Source organism: Arachis ipaensis, chromosome B4, assembly GCF_059453495.1.
Source record: "Arachis ipaensis isolate K30076 ecotype BB chromosome B4, ASM5945349v1, whole genome shotgun sequence".
In the NCBI taxonomy this organism is placed as follows: domain Eukaryota; kingdom Viridiplantae; phylum Streptophyta; class Magnoliopsida; order Fabales; family Fabaceae; genus Arachis; species Arachis ipaensis.
This window is the reverse complement of record NC_142439.1, coordinates 33,370,168-33,384,086: the sequence shown is the minus strand read 5'-3', so window position 1 is coordinate 33,384,086 and position 13,919 is coordinate 33,370,168. Positions and strand designations below refer to the sequence as shown.

General features: G+C 39.0%; 1 non-coding gene across 1 annotated transcript; it reads right to left on the bottom strand.

The window, feature by feature from the left end:
* Nucleotides 1-2,191: 2,191 nt before the first annotated feature.
* LOC148567121 (small nucleolar RNA R71) lies at nucleotides 2,192-2,295 on the bottom strand. Its single transcript, XR_015881720.1, has one exon. It is a non-coding gene; the product is annotated as a small nucleolar RNA R71 (small nucleolar RNA).
* Between the last annotated feature and the right edge of the window lie 11,624 nt (nucleotides 2,296-13,919).

Genomic DNA, 13,919 nt, shown 5'->3' with positions numbered 1-13,919 from the left:
ATGTAGAAGCCTGGCTGGCTGTAGAGCCACGTCTAAATTCATTTGGACTGAGGCTTCCAAGTCATCATTACAAGAGCAAGCTATTTGTTGCTAATCAAATTTGTTATTGTATGACTAATTTATATCCTAAAGCTGGCTGGCTATTAAGCCATGTCTAACCCTTGGATTGGAGCTTTAGGCTAACATTGAAAGATTCCTGGAATTCTTATTAAAAATTTTTTAATTTCTTATTTTCTTTTTCCTATATGTTTTTCGAAAAAAAATATACAAAAATCTAAAAAAAATAATAAAATCATAAAATTAAAAATCTTTTTTCGTTTCTTGTTTGAGTCTTGAGTCAATTTTTAAGTTTGGTGTCAATTGCATTTTTTCTAAAAATTTATGCATTTTTCGAAAATTCATGCATTCATAGTGTTCTTCATTATCTTCAAGTTGTTCTTGGTAAGTCTTCTTGTTTGATCTTGATGTTTTCTTATTTTGTGTCTTTTTTTGTTTTTTATGTGCATCTTTGCATTCATAGAGTCTAAGCATTAAAGATCTCTAAGTTTGGTATCTTGCATGTTTTCTTTGCATCAAAAATTTTTCGAAAATATGTTCTTGGTGTTCATCTTGACATTCAAAGTGTTCTTGGTGTTCGTCTTGACATTCATAGTGTTCTTGCATTCATCACATGTTTTGATCCAAAATTTTCATGCATTGAGTTTTTTTTTTTTATGTTTTTCTCTTTCATCATTAAAACTTCAAAAATCAAAAAAATATCTTTCCCTTTTTCACTCATAAATTTTCGAAAATTTGAGTTGACTTTTTCAAAACTTTTTAAAATTTAGTTGTTTCTTATGAGTCAAATCAAATTTTCAATTTAAAAACCTTATCTTTTTCAAAATCTTTTTCAAAAATCAAATATTTTTCATTTTTCTTATTTATTTTCGAAAATTTTTAAAAAAATATCATCAACAATTAATGTTTTGATTAAAAAATTTCAAGTTTGTTACTTACTTGTTAAGAAAGATTCAAACTTTAAGTTCTAGAATCATATCTTGTGATTTCTTGTAGGTCAAGTCATTAATTGTGATTTTAAAAATCAAATCCTTTTCAAAACTAATTTCAATCATATCTTTTCAAAAATATCTTTTTATCTTATCTTTTTCAAAATCATATCTTTTTAATCATACCTCTTCATATCATATCTTCTTCAAATATCCTTTCTAACTTCTTATCTTCTTATCTTTTCAAAATTGATTTTCAAATCTTTTCTCAACTAACTAATTGATTTTTTGTTTGTTTCTTATCTTTTTCAAAACCACCTAACTAATTTTCCCTCTCTAATTTTCAAAAATTATCTCCTTCCTTTTTCAAAATACTTTTAATTAATTAATTGTTTAAATTTTAATTTTAATTTTAATTTTATCTTAATTTTCGAAAATCATTAACTCTTTTTCAAAAATTAATTTTCGAAATTCCCTCTCCCTCATCTCCTTCTATTTATTTATTCATTTACTAACACTTCTCTTCACCCAAAATTCAAACCCCTTCTTCTCCTCTGAGTTTGAATTCTTCTCTTCTACATTCTTATTCTTCTTTTCTTCTACTCACACAAGGGAACCTCTATACTGTGCTAAAGAGGATCCTTAGTATCTTTAGTCCTCTTCTTTTTCACATGAGCAGGAGCAAGGACAAGAATATTCTTGTTGAAGCAGATCCAGAACCTGAAAGGACTCTGAAGAGGAAACTAAGAGAAGCTAAATTACAACAATCCAGAGACAACCTTACAAAAATTTTCGAACAAGAAGAGGATATGGCAGCCGAAAATAATAATAATGCAAGGAAGATGCTTGGTGACTTTACTGCACCAAATTCCAATTCACATGGAAGAAGCATCTCCATCCCTACCATTGGAGCAAACAATTTTGAGCTTAAACCTCAATTAGTTTCTCTGATGCAACAAAACTGCAAGTTTCATGGACTTCCATCTGAAGATCCCTTTCAGTTCTTAACTGAATTCTTGCATATCTGTGATACTGTTAAGACTAATGGAGTAGATCCTGAAGTTTACAGGCTCATGCTTTTCCCTTTTGCTGTGAGAGACAGAGCTAGAATATGGTTGGATTCTCAACCTAAAGACAGCCTGAACTCTTGGGATAAGCTGGTCACGGCTTTCTTAGCCAAGTTCTTTCCTCCTCAAAAGCTGAGTAAGCTTAGAGTGGGTGTTCAAACCTTCAGACAGAAAGAAGGTGAATCCCTCTATGAAGCTTGGGAGAGATACAAGCAACTGACCAAAAAGTGTCCTTCTGGCATGCTTTCAGAATGGACCATCCTGGATATATTCTATGATGGTTTGTCTGAATTAGCTACGATGTCATTGGATACTTCTGCAGGTGGATCCATTCACCTAAAGAAAACACCTGCAGAAGCTCAAGAACTCGTTGACATGGTTGCTAATAACCAGTATATGTACACTTCTGAGAGGAATCCTGTGAGTAATGGGACGCCTCAGAAGAAGGGAGTTCTTGAAATTGATACTCTAAATACCATATTGGCTTAGAATAAAATATTGACTCAGCAAGTCAATATGATTTCTCAGAGTCTGAATGGAATGCAAGCTGCATCCAACAGTACTCAAGAGGCATCTTCTGAAGAAGAAGCTTATGATCCTGAGAACCCTGCAATTACAGAGGTAAATTATATGGGTGAACCTTATGGAAACACCTATAATCCCTCATGGAGAAATCACCCAAATCTCTCATGGAAGGATCAACAAAAGCCTCAACAAGGCTTTAATAATGGTGGAAGAAACAGGTTTAACAATAGTAAACCTTTTCCATCATCCACTCAGCAACAGACAGAGAATTCTGAGCAGAATCCATCTAGCTTAGCAAATTTAGTCTCTGATTTATCTAAGGCCACTCTGAGTTTCATGAATGAAACAAGGTCCTCCATTAGAAATTTGGAGACACAAGTGGGCCAGCTGAGTAAAAGGATCACTGAAATCCCTCCTAGTACACTCCCAAGCAATACAGAAGAAAATCCAAAAGGAGAGTGCAAGGCCATTGATATAACCATCATGGCCGAATCCAAGGAGGAAGGGGAGGACGTGAATCCCAAGGAGGAAGACCTCCTGAGACATCCAGAGATCAATAAGGAGTTTCCCTCGGAGGAACCAAAGGACTCTGAGGCTCATCTAGAGACCATAGAGATTCCATTAAACCTCCTTACGCCCTTCATGAGCTCTGATGAGTATTCCTCTTCAGAAGAGAATGAGGATGTTACTGAAGAGCAAGTTGCCAAGTTCCTTGGTGCAATCATGAAGCTGAATGCCAACTTATTTGGTAAAGAGACTTGGGGAGATGAACCTCCCCTGTTCACCAATGAACTAAATGCATTGGATCAACTGGGATTGCCTTAGAAGAAACAGGATCCTGGAAAGTTCCTAATACCTTGTACCATAGGCACCATGACCTTTGAGAAGGCTCTATGTGACCTTGGGTAAGGAATAAACCTCATGCCACTCTCTGTAATGGAGAAACTGGGAATCTTTGAGGTGCAAGCTGCTAGAATCTCATTAGAGATGGCAGACAATTCAAGAAAAGAGGCTTATGGTCAGGTAGAGGACGTGTTAGTAAAGGTTGAAGGCCTTTACATCCCTGCTGATTTTATAATCCTAGACACTGGGAAGGAAGAGGATGAATCCATCATCCTTGGAAGAACCTTCCTAGCCACAACAAGAGCTGTGATTGATGTAGACAGAGGAGAATTGATCCTTCAACTGAATGAGTACAACCTTGTGTTTAAAACTTAAGAATCTCCTTCTGTAACAATGGAGAGGAAGCATGAAAAGCTTCTCTCAGTACAGAGTCAACTAAAGCCCCACAGTCAAACTCTAAGTTTGGTGTTGGGAGGCCTCAGCCAAACTCTAAGTTTGGTGTTGGGAAGTCTATAAAATTGACCTGATCACCTGTGTGACTCCATGAGAGCCCACTGTCAAGCTATTGACATTAAAGAAGCGCTTGTTGGGAGGCAACCCAATTTTTATTTATCTAATTTTATTTTTATTTTATTGTTCTTTCATGTTTTATTAGGTTCATGATCATGTGGAGTCACAAAATAAATACAAAAATTAAAAATATAATCAAAAACAGCAGAAGAAAAATCACACCCTGGAGGAAGGGCTTACTGGCGTTTAAACGCCAGTAAGGAGCATCTGGCTGGCGTTCAACGCCAGAACAGAGCATGGATCTGGCGTTGAACGCCCAAAACAAGCAGCATCCTGGCGTTCAGACGCCAGGAATGCACACTGAGGGAAGCTGGCGTTGAACGCCAGAAACATGCTGCATCTGGGCGCTGAACGCCCAAAACAAGCACCAATTCGGTGTTTAAACGCCAAAAATGCATGCAAAGGCATTTTATATTCCTAATTGGTGCAGGGATGTAAATCCTTGACACCTCAGGATCTGTGGACCCCATAAGATCCCCACATACCTCCACTCACCTTTCCTCCTCATAATCCTATATCTCTCTTCCCCATCACCCCTTCACCACTCACATCCATTTCTTCTTCTTCTATTCTTTCTTCTTTTGCTCGAGGGCGAGCAACATTCTAAGTTTGGTGTGGTAAAAGCATAGTTTTTTTGTTTCTCCATAACCATTGATGACACCTAAGGCCAGAGAAACCTCTAGAAAGAGGAAAGGGAAGACAAAAGCTTCCATCAAGGGTCTATAGCTCAATGGTAGAACATTTGACTACAAATCAAGAGATCCCTGAGATACCTCAGGGGATACATTTTCCTCCACATAATTATTGGGAGCAACTAAGGATAGGAGCACCAAGAGCACTCCATCATCCTCCATGAAATTAGAAAAGATCAAAGAGCTATGAGGGAGAAGCAACAAAGACAAGGAAGAGACATAGAAGAGCTCAAGGACATCATTGGTTCCTCAAGAAGAAAACGCCATCATCACTAAGGTGGACTCATTCCTTGTTCTCAAATTTTCTGTTTTTCGTTTTCTTTATGTTAAGTGCTTATCTATGTTAGTGTCTTATTACATGATCATTAGTATTTAGTAACTTTGTCTTAAAGTTATGAATGTCCTATGAATCCATCACCTCTCTTAAATGAAAAATGTTTTTAATTCAAAAGAACAAGAAGTACATGAGTTCCGAATTTATCCTTGAACTTAGTTTAATTATATTGATATGGTGACAATACTTTTTGTTTTCTGAATGAATGCTTGAACAGTGCATATGTCTTTTGAAGTTGTTGTTTAAAAATGTTAAATATGTTGGCTATTGAAAGAATGATGACAAGGAGAAATGTTATTTGATAATCTGAAAAATCATAAAATTGATTCTTGAAGCAAGAAAAAGCAGTGAATACAAAAAGCTTGCAGAAAAAAAAAGAGAGGAAGAAAAAGAAAAAGCAAGCAGAAAAAGCCAAAAGCTCTTAAAACCAAAAGGCAAGAGTAAATAAAAAGGATCCCAAGGCTTTGAGCATCAGTGGATAGGAGGGCCTAAAGGAATAAAATCCTGGCCTAAGCGGCTAAACCAAGCTGTCCCTAACCATGTGCTTGTGGCGTGAAGGTGTCAAGTGAAAACTTGAGACTGAGTGGTTAAAGTCAAGGTCCAAAGCAAAAACAGAGTGTGCTTAAGAACCCTGGACACCTCTAACTGGGGACTTTAGCAAAGCTGAGTCACAATCTGAAAAGGTTCACCCAATTATGTGTCTGTGGCATTTATGTATCCGGTGGTAATATTGGAAAGCAAAGTGCTTAGGGCCACGGCCAAGACTCATAAAGTAGCTGTGTTCAAGAATCAACAAACTGAACTAGGAGAATCAATAACACTATCTGAACTCTGAGTTCCTATAGATGCCAATCATTTTGAACCTCAATGGATAAAGTGAGATGCCAAAACTATTCAAGAGGCAAAAGGCTACAAGTCCCGCTCATCTGATTGGAGCTATGCTTCATTGATAGTTTGGAATTTATAGTATATTCTCTTCTTTTTATCCTATTTGATTTTCAGTTGCTTGGAGACAAGCAACAATTTAAGTTTGGTGTTGTGATGAGCGGATAATTTATACGCTTTTTGGCATTGTTTTTAGTATGTTTTTAGTAGGATCTAGTTACTTTTAGGGATATTTTTATTAGTTTTTATGTTAAATTCACATTTCTGGACTTTACTATGAGTTTGTGTATTTTTCTGTGATTTCAGGTATTTTCTGGCTGAAATTGAGGGACTTGAGCAAAAATCAGATTCAGAGGTTGAAGAAGGACTGCTGATGCTGTTGGATTCTGACCTCCCTGCACTTAAAGAAAATTTTCTGGAGCTACAGAACTCCAAATGGTGTGCTCTCAACGGCGTTGGAAAGTAGACATCTAGGGCTTTCCAGCAATATATAATAGTCCATACTTTGCCCAAGTTTAGACGACGCAAAAGGGCGTTAAACACCAGTTCTACGCTGCAATCTGGAGTTAAACGCCAGAAACACGTCACGAACTAGAGTTGAACGCCAAAAATATGTTACAACTTGTCGTTCAACTCCAAAAGAAGCCTCTGCACGTGTAAAGTTCAAGCTCAGCCCAAGCACACACCAAGTGGGCCCCGGAAGTGGATTTATGCATCAATTACTTACTTCTGTAAACCCTAGTAACTAGTTTAGTATAAATAGGACTTTTTACTATTATATTTACATCTTCGGATCATTTTTAGTCTTGGTTACTCTGGTTCCCCTCTGGGGCCGAGACCAATGAACTTCATTATCACTTATGTATTTTCAATGGTAGAGTTTCTGCACTCCATAGATTAAGGGGTGAAACTCTGCTGTTCCTCATGATTTAATGCAAAGTACTACTGTTTTTCTATTCAATTCAACTTATTCCGCTTCTAAGATATCCATTCGCACCCAAGAACATGATGAATGTGATGATTATGTGACGCTCATCATCATTCTCACTTATGAACGCGTGCCTGACAAACACTTCCGTTCTACATGTAAACAAGCTAGATTGAGTATCTCTTAGATATCTAATACAGAGGACCGAGTCCGAGATATTAGAATCTTTGTGGTATAAGTTAGAACCCATGGATGGCCATTCCTGAGATCCGGAAAGTCTAAACCTTGTCTGTGGTATTCTGAGTAGGATCTGGGAAGGGATGGCTGTGACGATCTTCAAACTCGCGAGTGCTGGGTGTAGTGACAAACACAAAAGGAGGGTGAATCCTATTCAAATATGATCGAGAACCTCCAGATGATTAGCCGTGCCGTGACAGAGTATTTGGACCTTTTTCACAGAGAGGATGGGATGTAGCCATTGACAACGGTGATGCCTTACAGAAAGCTTGCCATGGAAAGGAGTAGGAATGATTGGATGAAGATAGCAGGAAATCAGAGGGTCAGAGGAACAAAAGCATCTCTATACGTTTATCTGAAATTCTCACCAATGATTTACATAAGTATTTCTATCTTTTTTTTCTGTTTATTTATTATTATTATTATTTGAAAACTCCATAACCATTTGATATCCGCCTGACTGAGATTTACAAGATGACCATAGCTTGCTTCATACCAACAATCTCCGTGGGATCGACCCTTACTCACGTAAGGTTTTATTACTTAGATGACCCAGTGCACTTGCTGGTTAGTTGTATCGAAGTTGTGACAAATTATGGATTAAGATTAGAGCACCAAGTTTTTTTGGAGCCATTACCAGGGATCACAACTTCGTGCACCAATGTCCTCAATAGCTTCCTCAGTGACCAAAATCCGTTTCCCTCTGAGGTGCACTGCATCCAGAGAAGTCTTGAAATAGTTACAGTAAAATTCTCTGACCCAGGAAGCATTGACCTCTGTCAAGTTTTGTTCCAAGAACCAGCCTCTTTATTTTATCTGTTCGGAGGTGTACTGCTGTAGTTCTTCTGGAATTTTAAGAGTTCGCTCCAGGTAGAGGTTCCTGGTAGTGGCAAACACTGGGTACTTTAGCTCACAGTATCTGTTTGCAAATTTAACTAGATCTGTGGCAGTGAGGAGCTGGTCAGCCTTCTCCTGCAGGGTAAAGTGCTTTTTCCGCCAGGAGTCGTCGTGCAAAATGTCGAGGATGGACATAGAGGATTCGCCTCTTTTCCTTTTACCAGTGGTTGCTTTGCCTTTTCCTTTGCGTTGAGGGTCAGACATCCTGAAAAGCATAAATTCCAGGATATAATTAAAGAACAAAAGCAGGAAAATAAGTAGGCAAATAGAATAATAGCCATATAAGCACAGAGTGGCAAAAGAGCAAGAGAAGCATGAAATGAGTAAAATATATGTGCAATTTGGATTATATTCGAGTGAAAAGGTCTGAAGAGAAAAAAAATGCAATCCAAAAGATATGATAAGTGGAATTCAAGTTAATTAGGAAAACAGTAATCATGCCTTGAGTTAGAAATTTAAAGTAGTAAGTGAAAAACCGAAAAGAGAAGTGTGAAAGTTAAAATGGTTAGGAGTGAAAAAGGAAGTTAGAAAGTTAAAGAAGTGAGTTAGTAAAAAGAAAGTTAAAGTAAGTGGCATGATGGTCGGTTTCCTAGGTAACAAGGGATTCACAAATTTAAAGAACAGTCAACTCATATTCAAGCAAGGATATCAGGTTATTGATGACAATTCATATAGATACAAGAGTAGGAAAAATTAAAATAAAATCATCAATAAAACAATTAATTAGCCAGGGAAACAATAAAAGGAATAAAAAGGCTATCCCGTGCATTCATGCATTGGTTGGTTATAGCTAAGTAGTGCAAAATTCAAAATTGCCAAAACCAATACATGAATGAGAAAAATGAAACAGTTTGCAGAAAATTGGGCAGCATTCCGGCTAAAATTAGATATTCCCGGGTAATAAACAGCAAGAAAAATTAGTTCATATAAAAGTCAATAAAGCTGCAAAGAGACACAAATAGCATGAACATGAAAGAGTAGTGTTACAGCAACCAAAAGCAAGGAAGAATAATATATGAACAATATGATCATCACAGCAAAATCAGAATTGCGAAATAGATAAAACAAGTAACAAGAACGGTGCAATTATCAGGCCTAAATCCACTAACCACATCCTAGCTACCTAACCACCTAGAATCCACTACAAACATGCATCTCTAACTATCCTAATTTGAACAGAATCAGAAAAATATGCAATTAACTACGGATGATAGGGAAATCGGTGTTCGGCGGAACCTGGTATGCGGATGAACAGAGGTGAGGGCAGAGAGATGGTGGTGGTGACGCGGCAGCACTGGGAGGGAGCACGGCGGTGCGGTGGTGGCGGTTCGGTGGCAGGGGGCTCAGGTAGGGTTTAATGGTGGAGGGGAGTGGTGATTGTTGAGAAGAAGGGGGGTGAGGGTGGTGATGCTGTGGTGGTGGTCGGTGGTGGGAGGCGGCGGTCTGAGGTTGGCCGCTGTGGGGGGGCAGTGGCGGAGGGAAGTGGAAGAGAAGGAAAGGAGGTGAGGGAAGAGAAGAAGGGGAGAAAGAAGAAAGGGGGTGTCGGCGGTGTGGAGGGAGCACGGAGGCGTGGTGGTTGGGCACGGTGGTGGTGGTTGCAGAGGAGGGAGGGGGTTGCAGAGAAGAGAAGAAAAAGAGGGGTATGGGGGCGCGACGGGTAGGGTTTCGCGTGAAGGGGGTTAGTGATTATGAATCCACGCAAACGCGTGGAGCACGCGATCGCGTGACTAGGGTGAAATGGGTTTGACGTGGTCGCATGATTGACGCAATCGCGTGGGTTGGGTAAAAGATGAGTGACGCGGACGCGTGAGGCACGCGACCGCGTCGCTGAAAATTGTGCTAGACGCACACTTCTAGCATCGTTTTGGCGTAACTCTCTGTTTCCATTTAGGGGGCCATAATATCCACGTGATGCATACGTGTCGCTCACGCTTTCGCGTGGGATGGGTGTTTTGCGAGTGACACGTTCGCGTCAGGGACGCGAACGCGTGGGCCATTTTGTGCTAAACGCACACCAGCTGCACAATTCCAGCCCAACTTTCTGGGCGTTGGATCTTACGCCGATTTCCATTCCACGCCCACGCGTGGCCTGCGCGCTCGTGTGGGGTGACCTTTTTTTTTCAATTATGCAATTATGCAGTATGCAATGCTAATGTAAATGCTACGAATAATATCCAGGTTCAATGAAGATAAAATAATATAAAAACAAACAAAACGAAATAAAATTGAAAAAGAAACTATCATACCATGGTGGGTTGTCTCCCACCTAGCACTTTTAGTTAAAGTCCTTAAGTTGGACATTTGATGAGCTTCCTGTTATGGTGGCTTGTGCTTAAATTCATCCAGAAATCTCCACCAATGTTTGGAATGCCAACAGCCTCCGAGGTCCCAAACTAGGCATGTAAAGCTTTTGAGCAGCTTCAAACAGATTCTCAGGCTCCCGGGGTGACGAATGTCAGAATAGATTCCAGGATCCCAAACTTTGCTTTTAAATCCGCCTTTGTCTTGATCTATATTCTTTCATCCGGGCGGTTTAGAAATTGTATTCTCACCAAGATGACCAAACGCCTTCCGAGACTCATTCAATTGAACTTGATACCAATCCTTGCACTTCGAATTGAAGCATGGAACCTTATTGAATCTTGCACACCAGCTCTGAGTACGAGCCATTTCCCTCTTACTCTTAAAGTCGCAGAGAGCTCTAAGCTGGCCATCTATTTCAAGCAAACCATATTCAAGTGGAAAAGTAAAGATAAAGGTTAAGGATTGTACCCACTTGAAGCTTGTATTAGGTGGTAATGGCATTGGGATAGGTGTTTCCAGTGGTTCTGTAAGCTCTACTCCCTTGTATTCTTCTGTGAATTCCTCCACTTCCTTGCAAAATTCTTCAACTGCAACTGCGTCTTGATCAAAGTCTTTTATGTCTTCCTCGTCACTCAAGTCATAAGTTGGAGGTTGAGAGAAATCTACCTTGACATCATCTTCGTATTCACTTGGATAAGGTTCTTCAGGCTCAAGGAGTTCAGTTACGGATGCAAGTTCGTGACTAGGAGAGCTTGATTCATGATCATCACTGCCTATGGAATCAACTTTTTGGTATTTTCCGTCCAATTTTTCACAAGAGATATGCTTTGGAGGTTGTGCATTATCCTCTTTGGCATCAAATTCGAACTTCTCGGCGGAATCCTTTACAGTTCTTGATTCCCATGGAGGTTCAGCATCTTCTAAATCTTCAACCACTTCTTCTTCTACAACTATTATGGCTTCTTCCACTTGTTCCAATACAAAGCCATGCTCCTCATTGTCCACCGAAGTTTCTAGTGTCTCCCTCATGCTACGCTCTTCTTTTGATTCTCTACATGTAGCCATGGGAGTACTCTGAGTGCTCAGATATTGGGAAGCTAATTTATTTACTACCTCGGTTAAGGCAGTAGTGAGTTCCAGTACTTCCCTTTGCATCTTCACTTGTCCTTGAAGAAGAACACGAAGGGTGTCATCCATTGGAGATTGGGGTGGATATGAGGGTTTATTGGTTAGAACAGAGGGCTCATAATACGGAGGTGGTTCTTGGGAGTAAGTAGATTGGAATTGTGGTAGATAAGGGTCATACGGTGGTGAATGGTGAAAAGGAACTTGTGAGTGTAGTGGTTCAAGGCTATGTTGAGAGGGTGGTTCATAAGCACAGGGTGGAACTTGTTGGTAAATACGAAGGGATCCACCGTATCTATTGCCTTGGCATGCATTGTAGAATGATCGTCGTCTGTGATACTGCGGAGGGTGTTGTTGCCCAAAGGGTTGATCAAGTCCTCGTGGATCCATCCATCCTTGATTGCTCTGACCTTGATGCATGTACCTGCTATAGCTTTCATTCCCTTCAACAATATTAGAACCAAACTCAAAGCGAAAGGGGTGAGAATTCATGGTAGCTAATAAAAATTAAAATGAAAACAGAAACAAATAAACAAGCAAAAGAAAAATATTTACAATAACCAATAATAAGGCACACGTTTGCAATTTCCTGGCAACGGCGCCATTTTGACGATTGGTTTATCTATCGGTAAAGAAATTCACAAATATAATCGCGTTGTAAGTACAGCTTCTAAACCAACAAAAAATCCTTTCGTACAAAAGTTTTGGTTGTCACAAGTAACAAACTCCTTTAAAATTGATAACCGAAGTATTTAAACATCGGGTCGTCTTCTCAAGGAATTGCAGGGAGGTGTTCTTATTATTGGTTATGAGTCTTGTAAATTGGGGGTTTTGAAAGTAAGGAACAGGCAATTTAATTGGTAAGAAAAATAAATTAATAATTAATAAAACTCTTAGCAAGATATGAGAATTGGAAGTCCTATCCCAGTTATCCTTATCAACGGTGATGAGAATTGAGTTTTAATCCCACTAAGTCAACCTCTAACTATAAAGGTAAGTCAAGTGGGTAAATCAATTTAACACCTAAAGTCCTAGTCAACTCCTAAGGAAAGACTAGAGTTATAAGAATTTAAATCAATCAGCAAAGATAACAATTATCAATCAAGATGAGTTTGACAACTCAAGAGTCACCAATTAATCAACCAAAGCCAAAAGGGAAAAATCTAAATTATTTATATAAATAAAGGAAAGTAATCATAATTCTGAAATACCTCAAATTGCATTTAATAAAGGAAAATCAATCTAAACATAAAGAGTTCATAAACCAAATTGGTAACATAATTCAGATACGAATAAAAGCATTAGAGTGAATAAAAATATAAAAGGAATATTGAACCTGATAAAGAGTTGAAATCCTAAATCCTTTAAGAGGAATCCTAATCCTAAAACCTAAGAGAGAGGAGAGAACCTCTCTCTCTCTAAAAACTACATCTAAATTATGAAAAGTGAATAATAGAAGGCCTCCTCCTGAATGGATGCATTCCCCCACTTTATAACCTCTAATCTGTGTTTTCTGGACTTGGATCTGGGCCAAAAGGGTTTCAGAAATCGCTGGAGGAGTTTTCTGCAGTTTCTGCACGTGGCGTCTGTCACGCATCCGCGTAGGTCACGCGGTCGCGTCATCTGGAGTTCTGCTCTTCCATGCGGTCGCGTCAGGCACGCTTCCGCGTCAGTTGTATTTTGTGTGAGTCACACGTTCGCGTCATGCGCGCGTTCGCGCGGATGCCAGTTTGCGCAAAGCACGCGTTCGTGTCATCTACGCGGATGCGTCACTTCCAATTTCTTCAAAAACTCCATTTTGTGCTTTCCTTCCATTTTTGTATGTTTCCTTTCCATCCTTTAAGTCATTCCTGCCTTAGGAGATCTAAAAATACTTAACACACAAATCACGGCATCGAATGGTAAAAAAGGGTAATTAAAATTATTATGTTTAAAGCATAGGAAGCATGTTTTTCACATATATCAGATAATAAGGAAGGGAAAGTAAAACCATGCAATTTACATGAATAAGTGGGTGAAGGATTGAATAAATCACTTAAATTGAGCACAAAATACATCATAAAATATGGGTTTATCAGGCATCCAGCTTGAACTTTGAAGTCTTCAGGAATGGCCTTCCAAGCAGGATGGATGATGGTCTTCCTGAGTCATTAGGGGGCATCTCCAAAATATAGAAGTCAATAGGAAATCTGAGCCTGATAAACCACTATTTTATGGTTTATTTTCTGTTTAATTGAGTGGTTTCATCAAAGTCTCTACCCACTTATTCATATGATTTGCATGATTTTACAATCCCTTCCTAGTTTTGCTTTATGGTTGAAAACTTGCTTCCTAGAGATCTTTGATTAGTGTATTTTAAATTCTCCTTTATACCATTCGATGCCGTGATCCGTGTGTTAAGTGTTTCAGGCTTTATAGGGCAGGAATGGCTTATAAAATAGAGAGGAAACTTGCAAAAATGGAAGGAACACAAGAAACCAAGGAGGTAACCAGCGAGCACCGACGCGCACGCATGGCTCATGCGAG